Below are 13,619 nucleotides of genomic sequence, written 5' to 3' on the forward strand. Positions count from 1 at the left end.
AGACACCATCCAGTAGCCAAACCATGGTGGCACCTCCGGATGCTGCACCCCCCTGCAATCCCTACACAGATCTGGCTGACACAGGCCACAAAACCACAGCTCGCCCCTATACACGAAGCCAAGCCAGAGCACAACTAAGTGCAGTACAGCCATCTTCTCAGAAAAACTCTTCACAAAGTTCAAGAGGTCAAGACACAAAGACTTTAGCAACTAATCCACACCTAATGACCCACCTAAGTGGTACTCAGGATATCACTCAAGAAATCACTCAAGATATCCCTCAAGTAATTAAGGAACAAAAGAAGAAAAGGCACACTAGCCTGGGAACTTCCTCTCTGCCCAGAACATTGGAGGCTATACACCACACCCCCTCAACAGTATTTATAGGAACTCAAACACTGAGATCCTGCTCTGTTCCAGTAACAAGAAGCCGAAAGCACCAGCCTGAAGATGACGAGTGAGACCTCGTCGAAACGTCGCCTAGACACCCCAACTTTTACACGGGAAGACACCCGAGGACACCAAAACCTGCATATATATATATATATATATATATATATATATATATATATATATATAAAAAGAAAGTGAGGAGGAATTAAAGAACCTTTTAATGAGGGTGAAAGAGAAAAGCGCAAAATATGGTCTGAAGCTCAACATCAAAAAAACAAAGATCATGGCCACTGGGCCCATCACCTCCTGGCAAATAGAAGGGGAAGAAATGAAGGCAGTGGGAGATTTTACTTTCTTGGGCTCCATGATCACTGCAGATGGTGACAGCAGTCACGAAATTAAAAGACGCCTGCTTCTTGGGGGAAAAGCAATTACAAACCTAGAGAGCACCTTAAAAAGCATCTGCTTAAAAAGCAGAGACATCACCTTGCCAACAAAGGTCCGTATCGTTAAAGCTATGGTTTTCCCAGTAGTGATGAATGGAAGTGAGAGCTAGACCATAAAGAAGGCTGATCGCCGGAGAATTGATGCTTTTGAATTATGGTGCTGGAGGAGACTCTTGAGAGTCCCATGGACTGCAAGAAGATCTAACTTATCCATTCTGAAGGAAATCAGCCCTGAGTGCTCACTAAAAGGACAGATCCTGAAGCTGAGGCTCCAGTACTTTGGCCACCTCATGAGAAGAGAAGACTCCCTGGAAAAGACCCTGATGTTGGGAAAGATGGAGGGCACAAGGAAAAGGGGACGACAGAGGACGAGATGGTTGGACAGTGTTCTCGAAGCTACCAGCATGAGTTTGACTAAACTGCGGGAGGCAGAGGAAGACAGAAGTGCCTGGCATGCTCTGGTCCATGGGGTCACGAAGAGTTGGACACGACTAAACGACTAAACAACAACAAAATAGTCTTAATAAAGATCTCTTCCTTAGTTACAAGCAAGAGTTGTTGTAATTGTGTTTCGGGTAAGAGCCTAGGTTAGGTGGCACAGGGTAGACCATGTGGCACGTGTGTTTCCAAAACCTCACTGCTACTTCATGTACACCAACATCTGCTGCATGAAGCAGCTGCCTCACTTAGTCTCATGGTTGGGCCAGCCCTGCCATGGACAAAAAGTATATGCATGCTAAGCTGAACACAACAAGGATACCAAGCAGAGATGCCAAGGGTGGTTCTAGCTGGGTGTTTATTGTAGAATCACACAGTGTTGTTTACATCAAAATCCCAGAGTGTATCCCTGGCCCAGAATTCAATTCAGGAGAAATAGGATGGGTGGGGGGATACAGAAACTGTTGCCAATGACCTGTTTCCAAATTAGGCCCCCATCCGGAAGCACTCCAAGATTCGGTTGAGTTTTATATTTCTCTCTGAATACAGCATACACCCCCTTGCCTTTGGGACCTGATCTTTTAAAAACTGAGGAGAAAGCCATGTGTACAGTTGCTGCAATGGTCTCAGTAGACAGGAACCGTGGATGCTGAGACATGAGAGTGTTTCAACCACAAGTGTTTTTGGCATATGCATAACCAGCAGGGCATATGTGGGAGACTGTGACATATTTCTTACTTTCAAACCCATATGTAAAGTTTAAAATACGAAAAGGTCACCACAGCTTACCAAAGCAAATAAAAAAAGAGAGAGATTTCTTCTATTTTGATACCTTCACTTTGCACTCTTATAACTCAAAGATGACTGCTATAGTAGTCAAATATGAATGCTATAAATATTCTATTCTTTTTTATATATTAAAAAACCCCACTGATAGGAAAATAAGTACTATGCTTTTTTGGTATTTAAAAATGAATGAAATCTCTATTAATATTTTAAAGCACGGTTACTTGAGGTTCAATTATTAATGTTCAATAATTTTCTCATACTTTCTAAAATATGTACATCAGTGTTAACACTAGGACCACTCCGTACACACTGGGAATTGATATTCTGTGATAGCCCAAGAAAGGTCTGGATAGTAGCCCTTTGAACACATTATACCCTTGGTAAAAATTTAATGATTTCCTAAATACACACTCCTTTTCAACTGCTTTATAGTACCATAATGCCATCTAGAGGTTGTCCAACAAAGAGGACCTGAATTTATACTATACCAGGCAGAAGGAGATTTAAGTGAGCACATTCTCAAGGACCAATATAATCCTAGAACTCAGAGAGAGTGAGAGAGAGAGGAAAGAAAAAGAAGTAGAAGTCAGATTTGAAGTCTGCTGCTGTTTTTATCCATGCTAACTACTACTTAGGACAGGGATAGTCAACATAATATGTATGGAACTATAGTTCCCATCAGCCCCAGCCTGGATAGTGAATGTTTGGGGATAGTGGCCGTTGTAGTTTGCAGAGCACCACACTGGCCAATCCTAACACAGGAATTTGATCTTTGTGAATTTCAGTACGAACTGGCCTGAGCCACACCTCCCAGACTAACAGATCTATAACAGGTTGCAATCCTAACCGTGTCTACTTAGATGTAATCCCCATTTATCCCTAGGTATGGGCTAGAATTGCAGTGTTTAGTTATGAACCACTTCCTAGAAATGACAATGCAGTTCTTGGCTAAAAAAAAAAGTGAGAGAAAATACTATTAGAAATGTGAGAGAAAATATGTTAAAAATATTGTTTTAATGCATTTTTTATGCAGGTTTTGTAAAAGAAACCCAGAGGACTGCAGAAATGGGAAGTATGGATGAACATGTGTGGAACAGGCATGGAGAAGAAACAGACTGATTCATTCATCCCTGACATTACCATCCCAGCCATCTGCTGTACTTCCAATTACTGCATGTTTTCTTTCCTTAGATAGTTTTTACAAAGAAAATGAGAAGCTATAGGTGCAAGATGAAAGAACCGGAACATGCACCAGTTAGAAAGACGGAACGATAAAATATTTTCAGATGGATGCGGAGGTTGTGCTCCTCCTCCTTCCAGTTCTCATTTTAGGAAAGCAGTGAAACCATCAGAAAAATTCGTTCACTTCACATTTTAGTTCAGCCCTGCCTAATTCAAACCTCCCAAAACAAAACACAAACCAAAGCACAGCTATACTTTGAAACTCACGCTTCTCTGAATTTTGCAATTCACTTCTCCAATCAAGAAATGTCTACAGTGAGAGCCAGTGTGGTGCAGTGCTTGGAGTGTCAGACTAGGACCTGGGAGACCAAGGTTCAAATCCCCACTTGACCATGAAACTCACTGGGTGACCTTGGGCCAGTTGCTTCCTCTCAGCCTAATCTACTCCCACAGAGTAGTTGTGGGAATTAACGGAGGAAGGGAAGAAGTATGTACGACCTTGAGCTCATTGGAGAAAAAGCTGGGATAATGATGATGATGGGTGAAAATAACATAGAATAATGCATTATATTGGGGAAAATAGCTTGCAAATGCATATATTAGGCAAAATTGCATATGAAACTATATATAGTAGGAGAAACATGTACACTAAAATGCTGGTGAATGTTTTAAAAAATCACAGATTGAATGTGGATACTTGTACTTAAAATTGGGAAAATGAGAAAATAAGAGAAACTGAAACTGACAGATTTGTCTACCCTTAGCCATAATGCCTCACAGAGAAAGGAGGTGATGAACACAGAAAGGTAGCAAAGTTTTGAACCCCAGTATTTTGTCCATCACACACCTTCTTTGGGCACTATCATTACAGTTAAAGAGTGCATGGAAATGGGGACATAAATCTGCACTGTGCAAACTTCTCTGAAGGGAGGAAGCTTTCATGTGTAGAGGCTTCCACCTGATCGTTCCAACCCAGATTGCTCAGATCCCATGGAAACCTTCCTTCAGATGGCTGCACAGTTTCTATGGATTCCAGAGGGAGGGGCAGCTCAGCCCCACTCCTCACTCACACATTCTTAACTATAAGCATAATGCCCAGTCACCCGAGTATTAGTGACCGTTATGTTAAAACAGTATGTTGCCATAGAAGGTGTCCATGAGAAGAGTAGTCCATGGTTGTGCCTCTCTTTGGATCACCAACACATTGCATTTCTAAGTAAAAATGCCATCTACCATGGCATCGGGGCCAGCCCTACCATTAGGCAGAATCAGGCAGCATTGGCATTCCTCTCACTATTCCGTCCTGAGCCCCTTGGATGGACTCTTCTGTTAAGGTGGTGGGTGCTCTATAGCCTGTCCTCCACCCCCACAACTAGCCTGCTGCTCTCAGGTAGCAGGGAGGACACTATCTCATTAACAGTACTGTGGGAGGCAGAGGAATTTAGCTGCCACCCCAGTTTCTGTATGAGGAATAATGAGATGGGTGCCATCTTTTCCTTAGCCTCAGGCACTGGAATGTATTGGGTTGGCCCTCCTTCTTGCCAACAGACGCGGAAAAGGCAGGGGTGGGGCAGTGATTGTTCAGCAGATAAGATCAGCTCACCGAAAATGTGTTACTTCCTTAGCACACAAAAGTGCTACATCACTATTTTAAAGTGTAAGCATGAAGGCAGCAGAAGTGCATCCTTCAAAGCTGAGCTGAGGGAAATGGGTATCTCCCAGAGAAAGGATGTGTGCCTTCCTCTGCCTCCTATCACTGGCTGCCCCACATTTACACATTAATCATATACAGTGGTACCTCTAGTTGTGGACACGATCCGTTCTGGGGGGCCATTTGCACCCTGAAAAGTCCGCAACTAGAGTGCCTCTTCCGCGCATGTGTGCAGCACGATTGAGCACTTCTGCGTATGCACAAAGTGTGCAGGATGCTTCTGTGCATGCGACGAAACCCGGAAGTATACACTTCTTGGTTTGTCACATTCACAAGATGAAAAGACACAACATGAACCTAACACAACACGAGGTATGACTGTAAACAGTTACTTTGAATTTGCTAAGGGCTTCCCAGTTGTCACTGTGTTTTTCCCTTCCTTTGATAACCATTTCCTCTTTTTGAAAGATATGGTGGAGAAGCCAGAGCCACTTTGGTGCATTATATTTAATAGGCAGGTAAAGGTACCCAGGTATGAAATATCCACCTATTGTATCAAATATGAAGGAAGCAGATGTGTAAGTCACAACTCCCCACCCCATACCTTTGTGACATGCCCAAGAGCAGCAGCTGAGAAAGAGCTGCCTCACTTGCTTTTATGCATTTCAGAAGCGAAAGCTGTGGTTAATTCACATCTACAGGTGTCATCCTCTGATGCAACACGCTGTGGATTTTGTACATAAAAATATTGCATAAGTAGAATCCCCAAATGTCGACAGCAGATGAGTGGGGCAGATGGCAGTGCAATGGCAAACAGCCCAAGTGTCAGGCACCCAGCATGACACTGGTGGTAACCAGTGCAAAAACACTTGCAAATGTTCTCTCTCTGTGTGCTCTCTGTCTCACTTTGTTACAAGGGTTGGGCATGACTGGGGCGTTACCGCACAGCATGTGTGACCTTTGCAAAAAGGAAGGAATAAAAAGGAATCCATTACCTTGCCTTTGTATCCCGGTTAACCTGTGGGGAGGTGATCAAGCAAGAAACTAACCAACTGACCAGTTACAGACCCAGAAGTAGCTCAGCAGCTATTAGCTTCCTGCCAGGTGGGTGGTTATTGCGTACCAGAGGGACAAGGGGAGGGGAGGTGGTGGGGAGGCCAGCGCAGTGTAAATGTACTGGCGGAACCAATCTGGACTTCCTGCAGACACATTTGCACGGTACCAACATCTCTACCATCTCATCCTCCTCTCTTTTTCTTTCTTTCTTTTTTACTTCTTGTAAAAAAGTGCAACTGGAACTATGCAGTACAGAGGGATTGGTAGCCCAAAATCCCTTGTCTTGATGGTGGAGAGGAAACTCCATTATATTTAATGATCCTTGGCTCAGCCCTATGGAAAAGTCAAGATAGGACTGGATAGGAATACCTCTGCAGTTCTTGATAGATTTGTAGCCTTGTTTTCCCCTTCCCCTTATCTTGAACTGTCAATACTCTCGCAAACTTCTAGTTTATGGCTTTTTCTCCAGGAAGATTTCTTTCCTTGCACAACAGTTTGCTGTGCCTTCATAGCATGTAACTAACTGCATGATGATTGCCTGTGTGTACCATGCATGTTCCTAATGATGGAGCTGTATTCATAACTGGAAGCTCCATCACAATATGCCCTTCTGATTAATGTCTGTGTGGCACTGAAGAGCAATGCCACACAGCCAAGAGCTCCCACAGCTTGAGAGCTGTCCTGATAGCACAAAGTCTAAAACATCCAAAATCCAGTGTCCCCAGTTCAAGCCCGCTGGCACCTTACATGTCCTTACAGAAATTAAAGCTCCTTGCAGACATGGACAAGCTGGAGAGAGAGTGCAGCTCAGCAAGAGAACATGCACTTTGCAGGCAATGGGTCCCAGCTTCAACTCCTGCCATCTCCAGTTAAACTAATCAAATAAATATGAGGAGGACCTTTATCTACTGAGATCCTGTGGTGGAGAGTCACAACCAGGAGTACAGAAGGGATGAGGAAGCTCTGCCCCTCCAGATGTTGTTGACCTCCAACCCTGAAACAGCTTCAGGCTACAGAGCCAATGGCCAAGAACTATGAGAGTTGAAGTTCTGCAACTTCTGGAGGGTCACCATTCCTCCAGAAACTAGACTGGCATTTAGTCTGACCTGGTAGAAAGCAGTTTCATCCATTCATTCATTCATCCATCTATCCATTCATTTTATTGCACTTATATTTATATTTATTGCACTTATATTTATTGCACCTTTCCTCCAAGCAGCTCAATGTGGCATGCATGGTTCTTTTTCTCCCTATATAATCTTTGCAATAGCTCTGTGAGATAGGTTAGGCTGAGAGACTGCAACTGGCCCAAGTGAGTTTCATGGCTGACCAGGGATTTGAACCCAGGTCCTAGTCCAACAATCTAACCACTACGCCACAATGGACCTTCGTATGTTCCTATGAAGAAACCACACCATAACATATAATTAATCCCTTGGGTCACTTCTGTCACAAAGGAAGCTCTAGGGTGAATGGGCTCTAACCTACTAATGGATATGGGGGGGAAGCAGGCATTAGTTACAGCAATTATCCTTCTGCACAATCAGACCTCATTATGAGAGGACCCAGTATCCTTCAGAGATAAGGTGGCTTGAAGAGTTTCATAAATTCATTGCTGTCTGCACAACCCTCTGGGCCTTTCCCTTGTTCAGTGCTTAAGGAAAATGTGCAGCTGAATTTTGTTGTGCTTGCCAAAGTAACATCCATCATGACGTTTCTTAAGGATATAAAGGCTGTTTTGTAAAGCATTCCTTTTTCTGCATGACACGCTGCTCAGTTGTCCACAGCCAAAGAACAGCCTGTACATGAGTACTCACAAAGGTAAATATTGCTTAAGGGCTTAAGACAGTTTAAGCCAGCCCACAGCAAGGAAGCAACATGAACCTAGCATTGTCAGATGTCTCGCTCTACTTACTGACAACAGAATTTGTCACTAAGTTTACACCCACGCCATATAGTGAAAGCACATTTAGACCACATAGCTTCCCGAAGAATTGTGGGAACTGAAGTTTGTTAAGGGAGCTGAGGGGGAAAAGCCACATGTGTCACCTGTGCTTTAAATCTTAAATATATGGTGTGGATGTAACTTAATTCAATTCTTTCTTGAATCGATTATTCTGGCATGGTTTTTTGTTCATCTGCTTCATTAATGAAGCAAAATCTCCCCATGCTTGATGCTTTGCAGGCGTTTTCTCCCCAGAAATGTGCATTTTACAGTTCTTCAGTTTTCTGTCTGAGCAAACAGATCAGTGTCTTCATCCTTCCCCCAAAACAAAATACTGAGGAGTTAGCACAAACGAAACGAAACACAAAGCTGTTTTGGCAGAGGAGAGCGACATGAAAGACCAGCTGTCTGCCATTATGACACTGATTAAGAGACCTGAACTGTTTAGAAGAATGTCAGTTTCATGGGAAGCTTTGACTTCTGAAATATAATTTCAAAATTAATCTAAGCAGAGCAATAGTTTCCTAGTGCTGCAAAAAGCTGCCTTATCTTGCTGCAACTGGGGTGCACGGCGCTGTGGAAGTCTTGAGCCTGAGTTGCATGAGGTGCTTCTCTTTTTAGTTAAGAAGAGTAGATTAATGTTTTATGCCATGTGTCGCTCATCTGGTTGAAGGGCAAAGGACCTTAGCTCAGTCGTAGAATAGGAGCTTTACATGAAAAAGGTCCCGAGTTCAAACTACAGCAACGCCACTCACAAGTATCAGGTAGCAAGCGATGGGGGAGATCTCTGCCTGAGTCCATAGAGAGCCACCATCAGGTTGCCTGCACACTAAACCTTTGAAGCACATGCAAAGTGCATTATCTACACTGGAAATATTTTAGAGCACCACCAGAACATAAATGAAAAGCATTTCAGATTGCTGTGCAATATCTGGTGTAGAAAATTTTAACGCCTGCACAATTTTCTGGTTTTGTGGTAATCTGAGGGATCAAAGAAGAGGGGGAGAGAGAGACGGGCATGTTAGCTGGGAAAGAAATGAAAGCAACACGGAAGTAATGGGCATAGAAAGTGGAGCAGCAGAATGTGAAGGCTGATCCACCCACTCTGAAGCACTAAAGCAAATTGACTGTGACCCCAAGGGGAGTGGTTTGCAGCTTGATTTCCCCCCGTTAATTGCATTATCCCCATTATAAAGTAAACCCAAAATTACAGGGGGGAAGCATTGGAACCTGTGTTGTTTGAGTGTAACATTGTGTGGGTTATGCAAATCAAATGGGTATGCAAGTAGCAAATACATGGTTTACTCTGGTGTGGACAAGATCTGTGTGCTAAAAGCAGAATAAGGAAGTATCAGCATAATACCTGCGCAAGCAGAAGAGGATGGAAAGTTTCAAGGAAGGGTGTAGGAGGAGAAGTACGGTATTTAGGTCTTGTTTCATTTGTTCCACTTGCTTCAAACAGGGTGCTCAGCAGCCAGTTGCAGTACAGGAAAGGTGTTGAACATGCAGAATAACACCAGAAAGAAATATAGGTGCCTGTGCATAATAAAGTGCGCATTTTAACTGAATTCACTAAAATCGTTATAATCCAATCAAAATGAAAAACAATTGTTATTAAACCTCTGCTTCTGGTAAAGTATTGTGATGCAGTAGTTAATCTATTGGACTAAGTAGGTGTAGGTCTTAGTGAGAGATCCATACATCTTTGCCAATGATGGAGGACTCAGTGGTGCACGCTTTACGCTTTTCTCCTGCGATGCCAACGGAGATAAAACACTACAGACTTTTATTTGGCAAGCGTAACAGTTTCATTGCAGAATATTTTCTCGATTATTTAAGGCTGGGATCGTGACAAATATTTCTGCCACATGTGCAATCTTGTGATCTACCAAAGTGAAATTTTACAGCTGACGCACAAACACTGGTGAATTATTCACATTGCCTACAACACCCGATACATTTCTCTTGCTCCGGCTGTAAATAAGTGGAATTTGCACATAGGTTCTGGAATCAGCTGAACCACCAGCACACAATGGAACCAAAAGCTCTCCCTCCAACAGTGAGTTACTAAAGAATGTTACCATCAGCTACATTTTAGAATCCAAGCCTTATGAGGAACGGTCATGGGAGTTAGGTATGTTTGAGAAGACCGAGAAATTATAGGATAAGGTAAAGGTACCCCTGCCCGTACGGGCCAGTCGTGTCTGACTCTGGGGTTGCGTGCTCATCTCGCTCTAGAGGCCGTGAGCCGGTGCCGTCCAAAGACACTTCCGGGTCACGTGGCCAGCGTAACGAAGCTGCAGCTGGCGAGCCAGCACCAGCGCAGCACACGAAAACGCTGTTTACCTTCCCGCTATAAAGCGGTCCCTATTTATCTACTTGCACTTAAGAGTGCTTTCGAACTGCTAGGTGGATAGCCATCTTCAAATATCTGAAGGGCTGTCCCATGGAAGATGGAGCAAGCTTGCTTTTTGCAGAGACACGAATGACAGAGGTCTATAAAATTATGCATGAGATGTAGAAAGGGACACAATTTCCCCTCTCCCTTTCACATAATACCGGAACTTGTGGCCATCAAGAACAATTACTTAGCAGTAGATTTGGAATAAAAAGGTCAAGGGACCCCTGACCATTAGGTCCAGTCGTGGCCGACTCTGGGGTTGCGGCACTCATCTCGCTTTATTGGCCGAGGGAGCCGGCGTACAGCTTCCGGGTCATGTGGCCAGCATGACTAAGCTGCTTCTGGCAAACCAGAGAAGCACACGGAAATGCAGTTTACCTTCCCACTGGAGCAGTACCTATTTGTCTACTTGCACATGACATGCTTTCGAACTGCTAGGTTGGCAGGAGCAGGGACCGAGCAACAGGAGCTCACCCCATCACGGGGATTCGAACTGCCAACCTTCTGATCGGCAAGTCCTAGGCTCTGTGGTTTAACTCACAGTGCCACCCGCGTCCCTAGATTTGGAATAGGTTTGTTTAATTTACCAATTTATGGCATGTACTGCCAAAAAGTAATATACCCTTGGGTAAAAGTTTCTGGGTGGGAGAGAGACAGCAGAGGAGGGCTGTTCATGCTGGCCTGTGGCCTTCCTGGAGGTATAAAAGTGGTCACTGAGAGGAACAGGTTGCTGTACCAGATGATCTTTGGTTTCATCAAGCAAAAGGCTATGCTTATGTTCCAACAAGAAAATAAACATTTATTTTCTCTCAGGTTAAAATTGAGACAGTGGTGGGGTCAGTTGTGACATACTATGCTTCTTTCAGGAAACATGATTAGTCAGTTTAATGCTTGGTAATAACAGTGCTCCCTGACCAATCAGAAGACCAAATATCTGGTGTTTTGCATCATAGCCTTCAGAAACATGGTCACGTTATCTTTCCATGTTTCTATTGTCTAACCTCAAGCAGCACTTTTTGACATCTGGATATGCCCTCAATGTAGCTTTGGTTGGAGCAACAATAGCACATTATGGGTTGTAACTTAATTAGCCACAACCCTATGTATAGTTCTATGATTATTTTTTCTCTGGGGGCTTTCTGTCTTTATTTACAGAGGTCAATGTATCCCTCAAAACCACAGTCCCAAATAACTTTGGCCAAACAGATCCAAAAGGTCTGAATCTGGACCCAAACTTAACAGTTTCTTATCCTTATTTTACTTTATTTTTAAAAATCACCAATTAATTTTATCTGGGTTTAATTTATATTCTAATATTTCTTAGAAAAGCTGCTTTCTGTTTGCCATGTTTTCCAGATCATTTTTTCCTCTTTTTTGGTCATTCTTCTGGTGAGCTTTCGGCTCATTACCAGCTGTTTCCAGGAAAGAATCAGTTACGGGAAATATAAAAATACGTGCCCACAATCTAGAGAAGCCAAGAAAGATGGACATAAACAGCACATCTTTAGCTCCCTAGACTATTTTACTGTATTTATGTAATGGTTAAGCTCTAACGGTAAAGTAAATATATACCACAGCTGCAAAAATAAGGCACTACAAAACCAGAATACAGTTCTTGCAGCCATAACCATGACAATTTTGCCCTCTAAAATGGCTGGGAGCTGAACTGCCAATGAACTTCTCTGTCAAAACTAATTTCTTGACAAATTATAGCACACATTAAATTCCCCAATAACTATTCAGCAGCAGAAACAGATTTTATTAGACTTCTATTTGGAAAACTGGAGGGCAAGGATGGGGTCAGAACTAAATGAACACACAAACAAACTGCTGGCTGTCTACAAGAGTCCAGAGATCTGGCCTGACTCCACCATTACACAACCACACACACAGGAGGTGTTTTATCATATCTATAAGGCACTTTGTGGAGGAATTTTTCCTCAAAAGGTGGACTAGACAATTTTAAATAAATAAAAACACAGAACAGGTTGGCCATCTCAGTCGGCTGGTGGGGGAGCAGAGAGGCAACAGTCTTGCCCTGCCATTTCTCCTGCACACATCTCCCCAACACCACAAATTGGAAGACAGATTTGTGTTTGCCATGCAGCCAGTTTTGTGCTCCTTAAAGTGGCCCTTAGGCATGGTGGAAGACACAATCCCATCATCAATCCCATTGGCTCCCAGTATGTTTCCGAGCACAATTCAAAGTGTTGGTGCTGACCTTTAAAGCCCTAAACGGCCTCGGTCCAGTATACCTGAAGGAGCGTCTCCACCCCCATCATTCTGCCCAGACGCTGAGGTCCAGCGCCGAGGGCCTTCTGGCGGTTCCCTCATTGCGAGAAGCAAAGCTACAGGAAACCAGGCAGAGGGCCTTCTCGGTAGTGGCGCCCACCCTGTGGAACGCCCTTCCAGCAGATGTCAAAGCGATAAACAACTACCTGACATTCAGAAGACATCTTAAGGCAGCCCTGTTCAGGGAAGTTTTTAACGTGTGATTTTACTGTATTTTTGGTTTTTATGGAAGCCGCCCAGAGTGGCTGGGGAGGCCCAGCCAGATGGGCGGGGTATAAATAATAAATAATAAATTATTATTATTATTATTATTATTATTATTATTATTATTATTATTATTATTATCAGCACTGGAGTCAGAGTGAACTTCCAGTCTAGTCCACTTGTGTGTGTGGAATGAAAGTGCGGCGCCATTTTGTCTTTTGCCTCAGGGATCCAAATGCCTTGGGACGTCCTGTCAGTGACAAACAGAGAGCAGAGAGCATTACTAACTAAATATTAATACTAAATGCTAACTGTTATAATGAGGTGAGGAATCTGAACTTCCAGGTGTTGCTGGTCTATATAGCTCCTGTCTTCATCCACCATTGGCCATGTTGTCTGGGGCTGATGGGAGATGCAGGATCTAACAGGACCTGGAGAGTCACAAGCTGCCCTTCCTTGGCTTGCATGTCCGAGGGGCAAATGGCAGGCACAAATCACAATGGCACTATTGTTGTTGTCCTATGGCACTCACAGTCACCCTCTTCAGTGAGTTCTTGCATGCTGGGCCTACACATGGTTCCCCCTAACCTCATAGCAGCATATAGTAGCAAGGTCTGAAGAAGACTTGTAAGAGGGTCTGCTTGCATGTGTTGACAAAAAAACACACACCCAAAATCCGAAGCCAAACAAGATTACAAGACCCCTTTGGACCTGTCAAGAGTGGAGAAGATGGTTTCATGACCCTTCACCTCAAACAAACTTTCAGTTTAATGATGCCTGAAGAGGACTAGTTCCATAGCAATATGTCAGTGAACCAAGATA

General features: G+C 43.5%; 1 protein-coding gene across 1 annotated transcript in view; it reads right to left on the bottom strand.

Annotated features, from left to right (window-relative positions):
- The window catches only part of ZNF804B (zinc finger protein 804B), a 307,240-nt gene extending 294,031 nt beyond the window's left edge, over window positions 1–13,209 (bottom strand). The window contains exons 1-2 of the mRNA XM_081931482.1: window positions 13,110–13,209; window positions 9,264–9,436 (exon numbers count right to left, since the gene is read on the bottom strand). The gene's annotated coding sequence lies outside the window, so the exon portion shown is untranslated. The remainder of the gene's footprint in view (window positions 1–9,263; window positions 9,437–13,109) is intronic.
- Window positions 13,210–13,619: the final 410 nt, after the last annotated feature.

This window comes from Podarcis melisellensis (genome assembly GCF_964234715.1).
Source record: "Podarcis melisellensis genome assembly, chromosome: 12".
Classification (NCBI taxonomy): Eukaryota; Metazoa; Chordata; class Lepidosauria; order Squamata; family Lacertidae; genus Podarcis; species Podarcis melisellensis.